Source organism: Phyllobates terribilis, unplaced genomic scaffold (assembly GCF_046119375.1).
Source record: "Phyllobates terribilis strain yellow unplaced genomic scaffold, ASM4611937v1 Scaffold_7__3_contigs__length_470593459, whole genome shotgun sequence".
NCBI classification, from domain to species: domain Eukaryota; kingdom Metazoa; phylum Chordata; class Amphibia; order Anura; family Dendrobatidae; genus Phyllobates; species Phyllobates terribilis.
In genome coordinates, this window is record NW_027362767.1 from 99,452,985 (window position 1) to 99,470,901 (window position 17,917).

Sequence of the window (17,917 nt, forward strand, 5' to 3'; positions counted from 1 at the left end):
ATAATAATAAGAAGGATGTTGGAGTGAATGTAATGTGATAAAGAAGTGAACAATATCAAAAAGATATAAACAGTGCATGGGGAGTGTAATGTGAATGTATGTGCTTGGAGGTGAATAAGAATAGTGTAAAAGTTAATGACATAAAAAGTGACAATATTGTAAAATATTACACAATGTACGTATAATCCCATATATATAGCTCATAAATTGGGGCGATAGAAAGGTCCTTTAATCAGAAAAATGCTGATTTTTCTTTTTTTTAACCCCTCTTTATTCATTCCTTCTTCCTTTCTTTTTTTCTCTTTCTCTCTCCTTTCTCTCTCTCCCCTCTTTTTTTCCCCTTTCTTTCCTTCTTCATCCAGAGTGAAGCAGGGGTGAATGATTCTTCATCCCAAAAAAACCGCCTCGAAGGGAGACCAAAAACCAGCATCCAGAGATCGCCGAAAAACAGCCAAAGGTAAGTGCTATGAGAAAAAAACTAATTAAAATCATTAAAAACAACAACAAACATACTTAAAAAGGTGACTCAAAAGGATCGAAAAGGTATATCGGGGAGTCTAGGCAATTTCTGAAAATGCATAGGTATCAGAGAAATACCTAAAGATAGAGGAAACAATTTAAAAGAAAGCAGAAAGACCGAACTAAAGATATCAGAGAAATACCCAAAAATTGGTGAAACAATTTATAAGAAAGCAGAAAACCCGAACTGTTCATTTAGACCTTGGGGCGATATAGTGCCCAATCTAAATATCCATCTGCTCTCCAGTCTTGCCAGTGCCTGACTCAAATCACCACCTCTGGGGCCCAAGTCAATCTGATCAATACCTCTTATTTTTAGGCCACTAGAATCACTGTTGTGGTGGAGCTTGAAATGTCTTGGAAGAGTTCTCAATTTGGTTATTTCCTCCATAGACATTGTTTTCTCAATGTCCAGCACATGTTCTCTAGTTCTTATTTTTAATTCCCGAGTAGTAAGGCCTATATAAATTTTTTTACACGGGCATTGAGCATAGTAAATAACTCCTTTAGAATTACAGGATAGGGCCTTTCTAATCTCATATGTTCTACTATTATCATAATTGTTGAATTCTTTACTATTAATCATATTTTTACATGCTTTACATTTTCCGCATGTATAGAATCCAAGCTTACTTCCGTCAATTAAACATGAGGTGGGATTTTTTTCATAATGGCTGTGCACCAATGAATCTCTCAAATTTTTGGATCGTCTAGCGACTAGAATTGGTTTTTGTGGTAAAGTTTTTCGTAGAATCGGGTCTGTCAATAGTACATCCCAATGCCTTCTCAAAATCTCACCAAGTTCCGACCATTGTACATTATAATCAGAAATGAATCTGATAGGGTTGGATATATCATCATTCCTAGTTTTCTTGCCATACAGCAATTGTTGTCTGTTGGTTTTTAGTGCCCTTTTGTATCCAGCTTTAATTGTTCTATTGCTGTACCCACGATTCTTGAAGCGCCTTGTAAGATCTAATGATTGATGTTGAAATAGCTCATTATCAGTGCATATTCTTCTTAGTCGCAAAAATTGGCCTACTGGAATATTCTTGATGGTGGCCGGCGGATGCGATGAGGAACTGTGAAGTATGCTATTGGTGGCAGTATCCTTCCTATATACATCAGTCATTAGAATCCTACCTTAAAACATGTGAAACTGACATTGATAAATGGGAGACTGACATCAGTAAAATCAAACACAAGAAATATGTACGGGACCTTCAGGACTATGAAAATAACAAAGTCTTTAAGTGGCAATTGACTAAATATAAAACCCCTAATCAACCCAAAACGAGGATGCTGTTGAACAGTGAGGTATCTGGTTCTGAAACCAGCACTTCATGCAGTGAGTCTGAAGAGGCCCCTACATACAGCAGACCAAATACAAGATTCCATCAAAAAAAATATCCAGAAATATTTCTTAAGAAACCGAGTAATAAACCGAACGATCGATTGAAGGTAGTTAATTTATCTAATCTAATATTAACTAAAACACAAATTAATGTTTTGGAAAAAGGCCTAACTTTCTCTCCATGCTCTTACTTAGATCCATTCACGGTGGTGAAGGACCTACATCTTTTCGCCAGGAAAGTAATATTACAAAAACTTCATTTCAAAGCTGATCTGGAACTTCTTTTTCCCACTGAATTGGAAAGAAAAGCTCTCAGAGACCTTGAAGACTTAGAAAAGGAAAGTCAACTAAGCATAGGAGGTGGGTTCCCCGAACATTTAATATACAAATCTAAGAACTTTCCTCCTCTTTCCACATGTTCTGCGGTGGATGTGTTTACTAGGCTGGTAAGCAGTGAAATAGAATCACTTCCTCACGCTCCAAAAAATCGTATGAATTTAGATCAGGAAGAAAGAAAAGCCCTTGTAGTTTTAAAAAAATTACCCAACGTAGTTATTAAACCAGCCGATAAAGGCGGTAATTTGGTCATTTGGCCACACCACCTTTATGAAAAACAGGCTAACAAAATTCTTGATTTTCCAAATTGCTATCAGAAACTTACATATAATCCGTTAAATCAATTCCAATCTCAGTTGATTATAATTTTGGAAAAAGCAGTAGAGGCTAATATTATCCCTAAAAAATTGGTTGAATCAATTAAAAAATTGCGTCCCAAATTACCAACTTTCTATTTGTTACCAAAATTACACAAAGATCCGACAGACCCTCCTGGGAGACCTATCATTTCTGGCAATGGAAGCTTGTGTGAAAGTCTATGTACCATCGTAGATTTTTACTTACAACCGTTAGTTCATACGCTTCCTTCATTTATAAAAGATTCCACAGAAGCCCTTAAAAGAATTGATTCAATCCATCTCGAACCTGGATCTGTGATGGTGACGGCGGATGTGGAGGCTCTCTATTCATCTATTAGACATCATGATGGTTTGGAGGCAGTGTCTTTGTTTTTGCAGGAAAGTAATATTGATAAATCCATGTGTGAGTTCATAATCACTCTTCTTCAATTTATCCTTGAACATAATATTTTTATTTTTAATAAGAAAATTTATTTGCAGAAACAGGGAACTGCGATGGGGGCCTCTTGTGCCCCCTCGTATGCAAATTTGTTCTTGGGAGCATGGGAAAGGCAACTTTTTCATGATGGCGTCGATGGCATCCACCTCGTACAGGGGTGGATGAGGTACATCGACGACATTTGGTTCATTTGGGAGGGCTCCACTATGCAACTCGAAAAGTTCTTTGAATGTCTTAATCAGAATTGCTTGAATATCAAGCTGACATTCCAATATGGCAGAGAAGTTAATTTTCTGGATTTGCATATTTGGGCCATCTCGAATGGATATCTAATGACTGATGTATATAGGAAGGATACTGCCACCAATAGCATACTTCACAGTTCCTCATCGCATCCGCCGGCCACCATCAAGAATATTCCAGTAGGCCAATTTTTGCGACTAAGAAGAATATGCACTGATAATGAGCTATTTCAACATCAATCATTAGATCTTACAAGGCGCTTCAAGAATCGTGGGTACAGCAATAGAACAATTAAAGCTGGATACAAAAGGGCACTAAAAACCAACAGACAACAATTGCTGTATGGCAAGAAAACTAGGAATGATGATATATCCAACCCTATCAGATTCATTTCTGATTATAATGTACAATGGTCGGAACTTGGTGAGATTTTGAGAAGGCATTGGGATGTACTATTGACAGACCCGATTCTACGAAAAACTTTACCACAAAAACCAATTCTAGTCGCTAGACGATCCAAAAATTTGAGAGATTCATTGGTGCACAGCCATTATGAAAAAAATCCCACCTCATGTTTAATTGACGGAAGTAAGCTTGGATTCTATACATGCGGAAAATGTAAAGCATGTAAAAATATGATTAATAGTAAAGAATTCAACAATTATGATAATAGTAGAACATATGAGATTAGAAAGGCCCTATCCTGTAATTCTAAAGGAGTTATTTACTATGCTCAATGCCCGTGTAAAAAAATTTATATAGGCCTTACTACTCGGGAATTAAAAATAAGAACTAGAGAACATGTGCTGGACATTGAGAAAACAATGTCTATGGAGGAAATAACCAAATTGAGAACTCTTCCAAGACATTTCAAGCTCCACCACAACAGTGATTCTAGTGGCCTAAAAATAAGAGGTATTGATCAGATTGACTTGGGCCCCAGAGGTGGTGATTTGAGTCAGGCACTGGCAAGACTGGAGAGCAGATGGATATTTAGATTGGGCACTATATCGCCCCAAGGTCTAAATGAACAGTTCGGGTTTTCTGCTTTCTTATAAATTGTTTCACCAATTTTTGGGTATTTCTCTGATATCTTTAGTTCGGTCTTTCTGCTTTCTTTTAAATTGTTTCCTCTATCTTTAGGTATTTCTCTGATACCTATGCATTTTCAGAAATTGCCTAGACTCCCCGATATACCTTTTCGATCCTTTTGAGTCACCTTTTTAAGTATGTTTGTTGTTGTTTTTAATGATTTTAATTAGTTTTTTTCTCATAGCACTTACCTTTGGCTGTTTTTCGGCGATCTCTGGATGCTGGTTTTTGGTCTCCCTTCGAGGCGGTTTTTTTGGGATGAAGAATCATTCACCCCTGCTTCACTCTGGATGAAGAAGGAAAGAAAGGGGAAAAAAAGAGGGGAGAGAGAGAAAGGAGAGAGAAAGAGAAAAAAAGAAAGGAAGAAGGAATGAATAAAGAGGGGTTAAAAAAAAGAAAAATCAGCATTTTTCTGATTAAAGGACCTTTCTATCGCCCCAATTTATGAGCTATATATATGGGATTATACGTACATTGTGTAATATTTTACAATATTGTCACTTTTTATGTCATTAACTTTTACACTATTCTTATTCACCTCCAAGCACATACATTCACATTACACTCCCCATGCACTGTTTATATCTTTTTGATATTGTTCACTTCTTTATCACATTACATTCACTCCAACATCCTTCTTATTATTATTTTTTACATAATCAGATTAAGTTTTTTATTATTCACCTTCTACACTTCCCTTTTTTTTTTTTTTTTTTTTTTTTTTTTTTTTCCCTCATTTTATTTTCTTTTTTGTTCAATCCTTTTTATTTCCTTCTTTTTCAACACTTCATTTCTTTGTATGAATTTTTGTTTTAATCTTCCTTTTCCTTTCACAACTCGGTTTTGATACTCACTTTTATTTCATGTATTCTATTTTTTCATTATTTTTCACATACTATTAGTCTCGTTACCACTCTTTTTATGATATCTAATTTTTCTTTGGAATCCCCTATTAACATATGAGGATTCCATAATGTAGAAATGCCTGTAGGAATCCAAGGCTCCTCGGCAGGGGTCCGCCCTCGTATTGCCCCATCTATGACTTTTTGTCACGCCCCCTTTGAACTACACCTCAGATATATGGGGATTCTGCATTGGAGAAGTGCGCATGCACGTATACAGACCCGTGGACTTCCGGTTTTGCGCACTAAGCACTGCATGCGTTCCACCGCATGCGTGCCAGCCGCTATATTCCGGAAGTCATCTTTACACACGGAGTCATGTAGCGTGCGCATGCGCCAAACACTCTCCACTAATTATGGGAATTCCAAACAGCCGACAATCAGCCTACAAAAAGGTATGACACACACACATACTGCACGCCCCATCGAAGAAGCACATAAGCGAAACGGCGTCGTCGGGCGGATCCCTGTGAGATTGTCTCTATGTCTTAGAAACACTCAGTAAGTGTATCTTTTGACCTCCTTTAGGTTGGCTATTTTGTAATTGTATAATTATGATCATTCCAAGATGTTGTTATGGTAATTAGAATGGGGAGACTGATGGTAGCTTACCACTACACTTGTAATAGATTTTTACTTCCATCGGTCACACCGCTATAAACTCTTGGAGAGCTATGTTAATGATGACATATTGTTGAATGGAAGGCTATTTATACACTTGCTATTAATATTAGACTTATCCAATTGATAGAATATGGTTGGAAAAATTATTTTCTTTAGGTGATATATACATTTATACAAATACCTATATGAATTGTGATATATAGCATATTTATTGGTCTTATGTTTACATCAATTTTTTCCTCCCCCCTCCTTGTTGTGCAATAATATAATATATGATCTATCAATTGGAAGACTTCTTGCATGGGATTAATAGGTCACTGCTTTGCTATGTTTTTTATTGAAGATTTTTAAATTTGATGTAATAAAAAATAAACAATTTTTAATATTATTTGTTTCATATCCTCTTTTTAAAAAAAATCTGGTTTATGCAACGCAGTTTTTTTTATGGTGATTGGAAATCTTTACTGAGGTAGTTAAAGTTTATGACCTGTCTTTTGGAAACTAACCTATCAGTAGTGTAGCCTAAAGTGTTTAGGGGTTTTGCTGGGATTTTACCACAATTTAGAAAAAAAAGTTTGCCAAAAACTGCAACATAACCACAACGTGTAAATAATCCCATAAACTGGCCACACATATAAGATGGCTGTCTGCCGAAAGCCATCTCAACTGGCTCTACAGTACTCAAGAGCCCTCATTCAGCTGAGCGCTCCTGTGTTATTTATGAGAAAGCCGCCGACTGACTTGTCGGCTGACAGCTTATCTCGGGGAGAACAATGCAATCAGCCAGTCTGAAATTGAACATATTCAATCGACCAAGGCAGCACTGTACATCTGGCAATTCTGGCAAATGACAGATGGGCCGGTCTGCCTACGGCATCAATTAAGACTCTGTTAACAGTACCAGTTTTCTGAAGATGCCAATACTGTTAACAGCTGTGGAGCAGCACGGAGACGACGGCTCCATACTCTGTCACCAATTTCGGCAGGCCACAGGATGCTTCCGGCCTGTAGTCTGCTGAAGGCCGGCGCCACACAGGTTATGTCATGCAGAGCATTGTCATCACTTTATTGAAGAGGAGACAGCGGCAGACGTGAAGGCTGGATTAGGTTTTGTTTTTTCCTGGGCTGTGGTGCCGATAATACTGTGGGGGGACAATCATACTATATGGTGGGATGGGGGGGCCATCATACTGAATTGGATTTGTGGGGGGACCATCATTATTTATAGGGGCATATTGGAGGGACCATCACACTATATGTATATGGCTGTAGGGAACAAACATTTTGTATTGGGGCTGTGGGGGACTATCATACTGCATGGAAGGCGGTGTGTGACCATCATATTGTATTTGGGCTGTGGGGGACCATCATTCTATATAGGAGCCTGTGGGAGAACCATTATTCTCCATGGAAAGCAAAGCTGAGGAGGACCATCAAACTAAATGGAAAGCTGTGGGGGGCATCATAGTATATAGGGGCTTGTTCGGGGACCATCACACTATTAAGGATCCTGTGGGAGGGACCATTATTCTGTACTTTGGCTTTTGGGGGGGACCATAATACTATATAGAGGTTTGTGGGGAGACTAGCATACTAAAAAGGGACCTTTGATGATCCCCCACATACAGTATGACAGTCTCCCCCCCCCCCAAACTGTATAAGGCACCATCATATTATATGGAAAGCATTGTGGGACCATCAGACTATATAGGGGCCGCGGAGTGGAAATAGCATGCTATATGGAAAGCAGTGGGGGACAATCATATTATATAGGGGCCTGTGGGAAACGTCATACTGTATGGTGAGCTTTGTGGGTCCATCATTCTATATGAAAATCAGTGGGGACAGTTATACTATATAGGGGCCTGTAGGGGACCATTGTACTTTATGGGGGTCTGTGGGGAGACCAACATACTAAATGGGGTTCTTTGGGGGGGGGGGGGGGACTGTCATACTGTATGTGGGGGATCATTATACTATTTTGGGCCTGTGGGGACCATCAAACTGCACCATCATACTATGTGGGGGCTGTGGAGGGTCATCCTACTGTATGAGGGGCTATGGGGAACCATCATATTATGTGAAGGGCTGTGGGAGTACCATTATATTGTGTGGACTGACTCATACTGTATTATGGCTGGGAGGACACCATCATAATATATGAATGGCTGTGGAGAGGACCATCATACTGTGTGGGGGTCAGTGGTGACCATCATAATATGTATGGAGGCTGTTGAGGACATAATATGGTGTGGAGAGTGTGTGATGGACATCATACTGTGCGGGGGGGAGCTGGGAGAACATCATACTGTGTGTGTTTGTGTGTGTGGAGGGCTAGGATGGCCACGTTCAGTGTGGGGGGTCTGTCGTGACCAACATACTGTGTGTGTGGGGGACTGGATTCATCATCATACTGTGTGGGGTCATTATACTACATATGTAGGTGGAGGAATGTGGGAACATCATTTTGTGTTGGAGCATTTTGGGGGGCATCAGACTCTATGGGGGTATCATAGTGGGAGAGAACACTAAGGAGTTTCAGCGGGGACAAAATAGCTAAGTCGTGCAATACATATCCCTCACAGTGTCTTAAAGTTGGGAAGCATGCCCTTCTGTGACTGTGCCTATGTGCCGTGATAAGTCTTTTGCAAAGGGGTCCTGTGATTTTTACGCACGCATTACTATAAGGAAGCACAATGGGGGGCATTATTATAAGGAGACAGACTGGGGAATCATTATAGGGAGCGCACAGGAGACATTATTATCGTAAGAATGAACAAGGGTGTTTGTATTATAAATAGGTTCAGAGTAATTATTATAAGGAGGCACAGGGGAACATTATTACTGTGTAAGGGCATTTCTATCTTGTGGGGCACAAAAAAGGGTACCATTACTGTAGAGGGCGCAGAGCGGTATTATTCTGTCTAGGACACTGGTTAAAGCACTATGTGGTTTGGGTAGAGGTGGGAGAATGTGAGGAGGGTCCCGGAAAAGCAGTCAAAAATGTTTCTGTGTTACATTTTGCAGGGATAAGTTATGGATGGAAGAAATGATCATGACTGTCTGGGCCAAAAGAAAAAAAAAAAAGGAAAAATGAATAACAAGGGAGAATGTAACTGGTGAGAACCTGCACAGTACAAACATATATGGTCTGCAGAGCACTGATGTAGAGCTGATATTACCAATATATGGCGATACTATTACTACTGTATATCTGGTGATATTTGTCTGTTATATAGCACTGTTGTTAAATATTATATAGCGGTATTTTAACGCCATGGGTTCCTGCATGGGTTCACCTTCCCCATGGCAGGGACGTCGACATACCGCCCCAGCCGCCCAGCAGTGTGATCTGCTCCGGCTCTCCCTGCACCTCTGATGTCCCAGGGCCTGCGCATACCGCGCAGGTCTGGAGCATGCTTAGGGCGCGTGCGTGTTCCCCGGTTTTTAAATAGGTAGAGCGTGCACTCCTGATGTGGCCCCTGCCAATAGCTGGGAGGCACTAAGTATTTAAGGCACCTTCCCCTGTAGGGAGGTGCCTTAGCAACATTAGTGATTAGTAAGTTTTCAAGCTGCTAAGTCCATTGTCAGGTTCCTGTTCCTGAACCCGACCTGTTTGTACCTGTCCTTTCTGACTCAGTACCTATACCCAGAGTTCGTCCTGTTTGAATCTGCCATCCAGTCCTGCCTGGACCCCGAGTTTGTCCAATGGTCCTGAATTCGCTCCATCTGAACCAGCTCCATTCCGTTCTGCCCATGATCCTCTTCCTGCCCTACCAACTACTCAGAGTCCCTACCTTCGACCCTGTTGGCCGGTGACCCCATACACATCAGACCGATCGATATCTGCAGGTTCGGCAGACAATATTCAAGTGTATGTGGGGGCTTTAACTTCAGGCTTAGATGTTCTGAAAAGCCAATTCTATTTTTGGGGGTAGATCTAGCTGTTGATAAATATGCAGCAAATCTCAGCAGATCATTTATACAATATATATACACGCACCACTGGACACGTGCTGGGAAATCTTTAGGAACGCAGGATGAAAATGTTAGAATATAGATAGAAAAGTTAAATCAGAGTGCGAGGCAAATGAGGCTGAACTTATGAAAATGGATAAAATTGTGTCCATGTAAAATAGGAGCTGATGGGAAAGAGTACAACGATGTGGGACCACGTCCCTCTCCAGCTTGTCCTCGATTGATGCTTTTCCCTTTATAAGCTATTAAATGGTGTTATTAGATTATATATAAACTGCCATGCAAAAAAGCTGAGTACATGTAATTCTGCTAGTTCTTCCCATATATCATACATTACGGCGCTAATCAGTCCCTGACTGTTACATAAATGCAGGATAAAATGAATGGTTCCAAATGTATAGAGTTCATTAAGCAAAATTACGATTTTAATAACAAGGTAGGTACAAACAAATTGGATTTGTTTGCATTGAAATTGCTTCATCGCAGAGTGCAGGAGTATATATGCAAATATATTCATGATTGCCCATGCAAGGTAGTCTCCGGGGAACTTGTTAGCGTAAGGACAATGCAGCTGAACGACATTAGCGAAAAAACTACTTCCACCTTAGGACTTGAGCATTTGGAAATTCAACAATGAACATTCTCACCTTATCAAAACGGCCTTCATCGAAATATGTACATAATGGCGGAGTTCACACGTAGTATAATGGTTTTGGAAAATCTACAGTGGTGTAAAATAGGATGCAAGAAAATGGTGGTTGTAAAATATGCACAAAATGGGGGGAAAAAAATTGCGTATTTTAGTTCATGTAGCAGATTTTGATGACTTAAAGATTCACTCAGGGATGTAACAACCGCTACTGCAGGGGTCGCAATGATGAGCGAACCAGAACTGTAAAGTTCGGAGTTTGTACCGGACACCCAGTGTCCAGTGTTGGACTGCAAACATGGACGTCTCCTGGAAGTCCATTTTACAGTCTGGGATTCCGAGAGTCCAGGAAAGTCTGAGAGAGAGAGATTTTTCGTTAAAAAAAATCGCAAATTTGTAGAATGCCATAATTGTGCAAAAAAAAAGCGGCGCTCCTTTTTCTTCTCCTTTTGAAAAGTTGTGGTAAATGTTTTAAACGGGAGGCAGTGTGATGAGAAATGTCCCAATAAATGAGTCAATTCTAAAGACAGACAATGGTGCAAACTTAGGTTTGCAATAGCCTTTGTAGGGATTGTAGCGTAGAACCATATACAACTGTGAAGCGTCAGCGCATTACAAAAAAATTTTTTGTTGAAGAGGCTGTTTACAAAATTATACTATACAGATGTTCATGATTTAGGTAGGGCTCATTCAGGAAAATGTATTTTCAATCCGTATGCTGTCCGTGCTCCAAACTGATTACACATAGACGGACTAGTTTACAAACAGTTTTACACCCGACTGATCGTCCGCGTGTAGAGATGAGCGAACCTGAACTTAAAAGTTAGTGCCCGGTGCTAAACACCGAACACGGACTTCTCTCGGAAGTCTGTTGCAATAGTCAGAGTTCCGGTGGAAGTCCGTTGGAAAGAGAGAGAGATATCCGGCTCAAAAGTCCAGGAACCCATTGTTTTCATTGTGGCTCGGGTTCTGGTTCAACTTCGAGTACAGTTCTGGTACCCGAACCTAACTTTGCATAAGGTTCGAGTCGGTTACCAGAACCCGAACTTCCATGGGTCCGCTCATCCCTATCCGCCTATACAATTTTGATCTTCTTTTTGACTCCGGATCACCCATTAAACTTAAAGTGGTATTCTCAAGTTCTTGCTAGATTAGCTGAGAGCTCTGCTGTCTCCTTACTTTCTGCTTTCTTGGAGGGACTGGTGCTCCTCCTTGAGTGACAGTTCTGCTCACTAGCTTTGTCTTGCAACTACATATTAAGGGGAATCTGTCAGCACAGAATGACTAGTCAAACCAAGAGCAGGCACTCGGTGCACCCTTGGTGTGGCCAAACATTTAAGTGCACCTTCCCATCTGCTTATTTTCCATCTATCTCCACCCCCCCCCCCTTCTTTGATTGACAGATCTGGCTTTATAGAGCTACAGAAGGTCGGAGATGGAGAGAAAGCAAGTAAGTGGAAAGGTGCCCTTAAATGTTTGGCAACACCAAGTGTGCACTGAGTGCCTGTGCTTGGTTCGAACAATAATTTTGTGCTGACAGAGTCCTTTTAAAGGACTGATCAAACCAAGTATAGGCACTCGGTGCACCCTTTGTGTGGCCAAACAGTTCAGTGCCACTTTCCAGCTACTTGCTTTCTCACTATCTCCACCCCGCTCCACACACCTCTTCTTTGATTGACAGCACTGACTTTATAGAGGCGGAAAGTCCTAATACTTTACGTTTCAGAGTCAGGAGTTCCCCCTATACGTTGTGTGTTTTGGTTTTTTTTATTAGTGATATATCTATTGCAGTGAACCTTCCCTTTAAAACGCGATTGTTTCTCAGCCTACATAATGAGGGAAAAGTGCCAAGTGCTTTGCTGCAACAAGAAGATAACTTATTATCCCAGAAGCTAAATAATACTCAGCCAATCGGACGCTCCTGCCAGCCCAGAGGTAATGCAAGGTAAATGTTCTCTGTGAAATAAGGCAGCAGTAATAGGACTGCAGAGCTCCGCAACTCTCTCTGGTGCCATAAGGACACTGTATTTATCACCAATGCAGACAACACACAGATGTTGCCTTATTGATGCCGCCATGCTGTGTCACTGTGCAGATCTGGATGGTGGCCAAGATGCAATAGGTGCAGTGCCGTGTGCCTGGATCTGCTGCAGAAAGTAACCCTGAGGTCTAGGATTTGCCGTATATAGTGACTGGGGGATCTTTTATACCATGTAAACGTATATTTTTAACTGTTAAAAAGTGCAATTTAATACAGGAGATCCAGCTAAAAGGGACAGCAGGCAGTTTAAGTATGGCACATTGTGGCAACACATCAGTAGGTGCAAATATGCTCGGCATATATGGGATGATATTTTCCTGGATTTAAAATCTTAAAGAACAGTAGAAACCTGCCGTCAGTTGTCACGGGCATTAAATATCACATTGTACAAGAAGATCTTTAACCGATCTGCTTCCCTGTAATGACAGTTCCTCTCATCTACAGGAACCGACATCACGAAAACTACATCTGCCCAATTAGACCAGTTTTATGGAACAGGAAACAGAAGACAGCCCCGATGATGTATGGCTGTAATACATGGGAGCATCTGCGCTCAACGCCACCTCCATTCCTTACGAGGGGCATTTTGTGTCTGCATCACAATCTTCTCATTCATTGGATTTTATACGCCATGTAAAAAGCTCTATGCATTAAGGGTATGTTCGCATGGAGTCTTTTTCCGGTGGTCACAAAATATCAATTTTTCAAGCAGAAGCTGTCTTAGGAATCACTTTTTCTCTGGAGTTTTGTAATCTTTTTTTCTTTAGCATGTTTGGGTCACTTTCTATGGGGTTTTTTAACTTATTTTTTCATCCTTTTTTCAGACCTTTTCCAATTTTTTTTTTAAACAATGACTAAAACTCTTGTAATAATTTCCACTGCAAAATTACTAAACTCGAAATGAAAAAAAAACAAACAGCTGGGTGTCTTCCAGGCATTTTTTTTTACCTTTTTCCATTGACTTGTATTTCTTTTGCAAAACCATTATGAAAAGTTCCAAAGTTTTTGTGCAATGCAAAGTTTTCACACCAATTCTGGGTCAGCTAGATAGAGCATGGAAAGGGCATGGCAGAGCAGAATTCATACAAAGTTACGCCTACCTTTTGCTAAAAAGGTTACTCCAGTCCATGACTATAGTAGCATTTCTTGCGATGTGCTCAGAGATGCAGGTGTGCCAAACTTATTAAGTGGTGTATGCCTCTTGATAAATTCGTCACACCTTAACTGACTACACCCCTTTCATTAAGACTTGCATATACAACACCAGTCTTAATGAATCAGCTCCTGAAGCTAGTGGAAAAAGCCTGAAGAATGGTCAGATCACATCTTTTAGCCTCTTGGAAGAAGCTCAAAAGACTGAACCTATGAACAGTAAGTCGTTTCTACATAGAAATGAATATGTTCATTTTTTTGAGCATTTTGGGGGTGTTTTCCATGCAAAAATAATGACATGAAAATATGCAGTTTGAACGTATTCTAACACCAATTCCACAAAACACAAAAATATGGATGAAGAATACAGAGCAGCATTTGTATTTGTGAAAGAAATACCCCATAAAACGAAATAATCTGTAACGACTATGAATCCCCTCCAGCACGGATAGATCCCACCAGTACCAGAAATGATGATGCCGGGTACTGGCTTTTGGGGTAATGTTTGCAAGTATTGCAAGTGACTGTTGAGGCCAGTGATTGGCTGCAGCATTCAAATAACTGATGAAAACAGGAGAAAGAGGAGTATACAATGTAGGAAAAGCATAAGTATTTTTATTAACGCCACTGAAGAGACGTAGATATATAGAAAAAAATGTTAAAAACAGGACATGTAAAAGGGAATAAGTACCCTGCACATTTCACAATCATATACACAAAGTGCTACAGAGCAGTAAATGGCACTTAGAAGGTATACTATTGCAAACATCCACAGGCAGAGGAAACTCAGGCTACCAATAAATATATCTGCGTAGTACCAAGTGGCCAATTATAGTGGTGGCATCTGAGCAACTCTTACCCAGATAGGTACAGGAGTAGGTGGAGAAACCCCCCACTTCCCGCCGACGCACGTTGTATGGGATGTATAGGACGTCATCACTCCTGGCCCCAGCGAAGACCGCTGGAGCATTGGTGGATTCAAGGGTAAGTAAAGTTTATTTCTTTATTTTATAACATTTCCTAGTATTCTGTACATTTTAACTCCTCCTAACCTGTGACCCCAATACATTTTTCTCCGCATTTTCAGGTTGGAATATGGTAGATTAAATTGTCCCACAAAAAAAAACAAGCCAAAATGTCAATGGAAAAAATATCAAAGATTGAGGCTCTTAGAAAATGGGGATGTAAAAATAAAAGTGGAAAATAAAAAATGCCGATGACGGGAAAACCACTTCAAACAAGAAAATTTACAGAAAGAAATGCAGGTAACACGTTCCATACATCATGGCGGCATTTAGCGGTGTCAGTGTGCCCATGCTTGTGTGAACGAGGCTCTGCACTAGATGATGTATAAGACTTAATGACAGGGCTTGCCTCCATAAAATCAATGTCAAGCGCTGAACCCATAATGATTAGCGGGAATTCTCGCTTTGTTGCTGTCAGAATACATATTTGCAGTAATATATAGTTTGAGCTCGGGAATGTGACCGTGACGTTTCACAATTTTACGTATGACCACTAAGGCATCACAGTCTGACGTAGCCGTGTATGGTGGAGTTTGGCATCCATTTACTAGACCGTCACATATGAAGGGCACGCTCTCGTTATATAAATGGTCATTGCCATGGACAACATATTGTGAGATAATTCACACTGTCGGTGTCGGGAATCCCATAAAATTTACTCAATCTTTTACCCATAAATTAATATTTTAAGGGCATCGTAATCACTTTAACAGGCTTGTCTTCAGTTTTTGTTTTTTATAAAGCCTAGAATTCGCAAAAATAAAAAAATCCCGTCAGTGCACCTTTTCAGGGCCGCCATCAGGGCATTAGTATCGTTATTGGTGTATGGTGCCCGGTGAGCAGAAGCAAAGAGGGGGACCGGACTGGGCAAGACACTGCGCAGCCTGCACTGAGGCAGCACAGCCGGCAGACTGCCTGGCACGCTGGGGCCCGGGGTAATTACTTTACTTAGCTTTATTAAGTCCCGGGGCCCCAGTGACTCACAGTCGCAGCTACTTACATTGTATGGCCGCAGCAGAGGGGGCTGGCCGTGTCTGACGTCAGACGCTGCCAGCCCACCCTACGTTCCTAAGCTGCCAACGCGACCCGGGCACTTGTGGCACATTATTTGCTAGAGTTAAGGGCCTGAAAGTGATGAGATGAGCATGCATGCCCGTCCACTCACCCATCCGACCTCCCATTCACCCACTCCCTGGCCCACCCACCCGCTAATCTTCTTGTGCCCCCTCCCTCATCGTGCAGTGTGAAGTTGGAGGCCATCTGTCTGCTGCCTACCTGCAATAAGGTACAGTTGCCTGTCTTGGGGTATGTTCACACTGGGCGTTTTTGGTACTTTTTTTTTTTTAGCAGCGTTTTACAGTACCAGCAAAGTCAATGAGATTTCAGAAATCTCATGCACACAGCTTGTTTTTTTTTTTCCTGACTGTTTTGTCAGAGTCGCGTTTTTGCAGAATGGAGCATGTCACTTTTTCCAGCATTTTTGCAGCATTTTTCACCCATTAAAAGCAATATTTAGTTGAAAATACGCTGAAAAAAACGCTGCAAAAACGCAGATATCAAATTTTGCTGCGTTTTTTTGTGCCAAAACCTTAGGAAGTTGAATTAGGTAATTTATTTTCTTCTAAACTTTATCAACATGCATAAGAGACAAATGAACAGTGACAAAAACGCTGCAAAAAGACACATCAAAAACCAAGCAAATCCTGCTTTTTTTTGGTGCAGAGAAAAAATGCACCAAAAACACCCTCTTTGAACATACCCTTAAAGGCGATATTCTAGTAACCTAATACCCCTATGAAATATATTTCCCCTATATATGGGCAGAGTCTCAAGGGGACCTCAAAAATGTTGCCGGTATGGGGCCCTGAAATTCCTGGTGGCAGCCCTGCACCTATTATACTACTGTCCGGGCCGCTTCCAGTCTCTGTTCATCTTCTCCTGGCTGGAAGGGCATGTAAGCGCTGCAGCCAATCACGCATTACCTCAGGGGTGAGTAATTGACTGTAGCAGTCACAAATCCATTTGAGTGATAGAGAGGGCAGAGACATTTGCAAGTCTACGAGGGGAATCCTGACTGTCTGCTCATTGCACACTGCCACAATTTGGCATTAGATATAGAATGGCTGCAGAAACTTCTCGTCCATAGCGTGTCTCGTGTTCTCTATCGTGACAAGTAGAGTTCTGTTCCTATGGGCGAGCCTGTGAATGAATGCTGGTTACATAGAGAAGTAGAGTTACGTGGACAAGGTAATATAAAATAAGGCAATAAAGGCGCCCAACCAATGAGAAGGTGTAGAAAAGTAGTAAGGTATTTACAGTGTTTAATGAATATACAGTACAGACCAAAAGTTTGGACACACCTTCTCATTTAAAGATTTTTCTGTATTTTCATGACTATGAAAATTGTACATTCACACTGAAGGCATCAAAACTATGAATTAACACATGTGGAATTATATACTTAACAAAAAAGTGTGAAACAACTGAAAATATGTCTTATATTCTAGGTTCTTCAAAGTAGCCACCTTTTGCTTTGATGACTGCTTTGCACACTCTTGGCATTCTCTTGATGAGCTTCAAGAGGTAGTCACCGGAAATGGTCTTCCAACAATCTTGAAGGAGTTCCCAGAGATGCTTAGCACTTGTTGTCCCTTTTGCCTTCACTCTGCGGTCCAGCTCACTCCAAACCATCTCGATTGGGTTCAGGTCTGGTGACTGTGGAGGCCAGGTCATCTGGCATAGCACCCCATCACTCTCCCTCTTGGTCAAATAGCCCTTACACAGCCTGGAGGTGTGTTTGGGGTCATTGTCCTGTTGAAAAATAAATGATGGTCCAACTAAACGCAAACCGGATGGAATAGCATGCCGCTGCAAGATGCTGTGGTAGCCATGCTGGTTCAGTATGCCTTCAATTTTGAATAAATCCCCAACAGTGTCACCAGCAAAGCACCCCCACATCATCACACCTCCTCCTTCATGCTTCACGGTGGGAACCAGGCATGTAGAGTCCATCCGTTCACCTTTACTGCGTCGCACAAAGACACGGTGGTTGAAACCAAAGATCTCAAATTTGGACTCATCAGACCAAAGCACAGATTTCCACTGGTCTAATGTCCATTTCTTGTGTTCTTTAGCCCAAACAAGTCTCTTCTGCTTGTTGACTGTCCTTAGCAGTGGTTTCCTAGCAGCTATTTTACCATGAAG

General features: G+C 41.0%; 2 long non-coding RNA genes across 2 annotated transcripts in view; one reads left to right on the forward strand and one right to left on the reverse strand.

The window, feature by feature from the left end:
- Positions 1-17,917, reverse strand: part of LOC141153842 (uncharacterized) — a 108,948-nt gene that overhangs the window by 10,746 nt on the left and 80,285 nt on the right. The gene's annotated exons all lie outside the window — the stretch shown is intronic.
- Positions 13,437-14,817, forward strand: LOC141153841 (uncharacterized). Its single transcript, XR_012247362.1, has 2 exons — positions 13,437-13,907; positions 14,776-14,817. It is a non-coding gene; the product is annotated as an uncharacterized lncRNA (long non-coding RNA).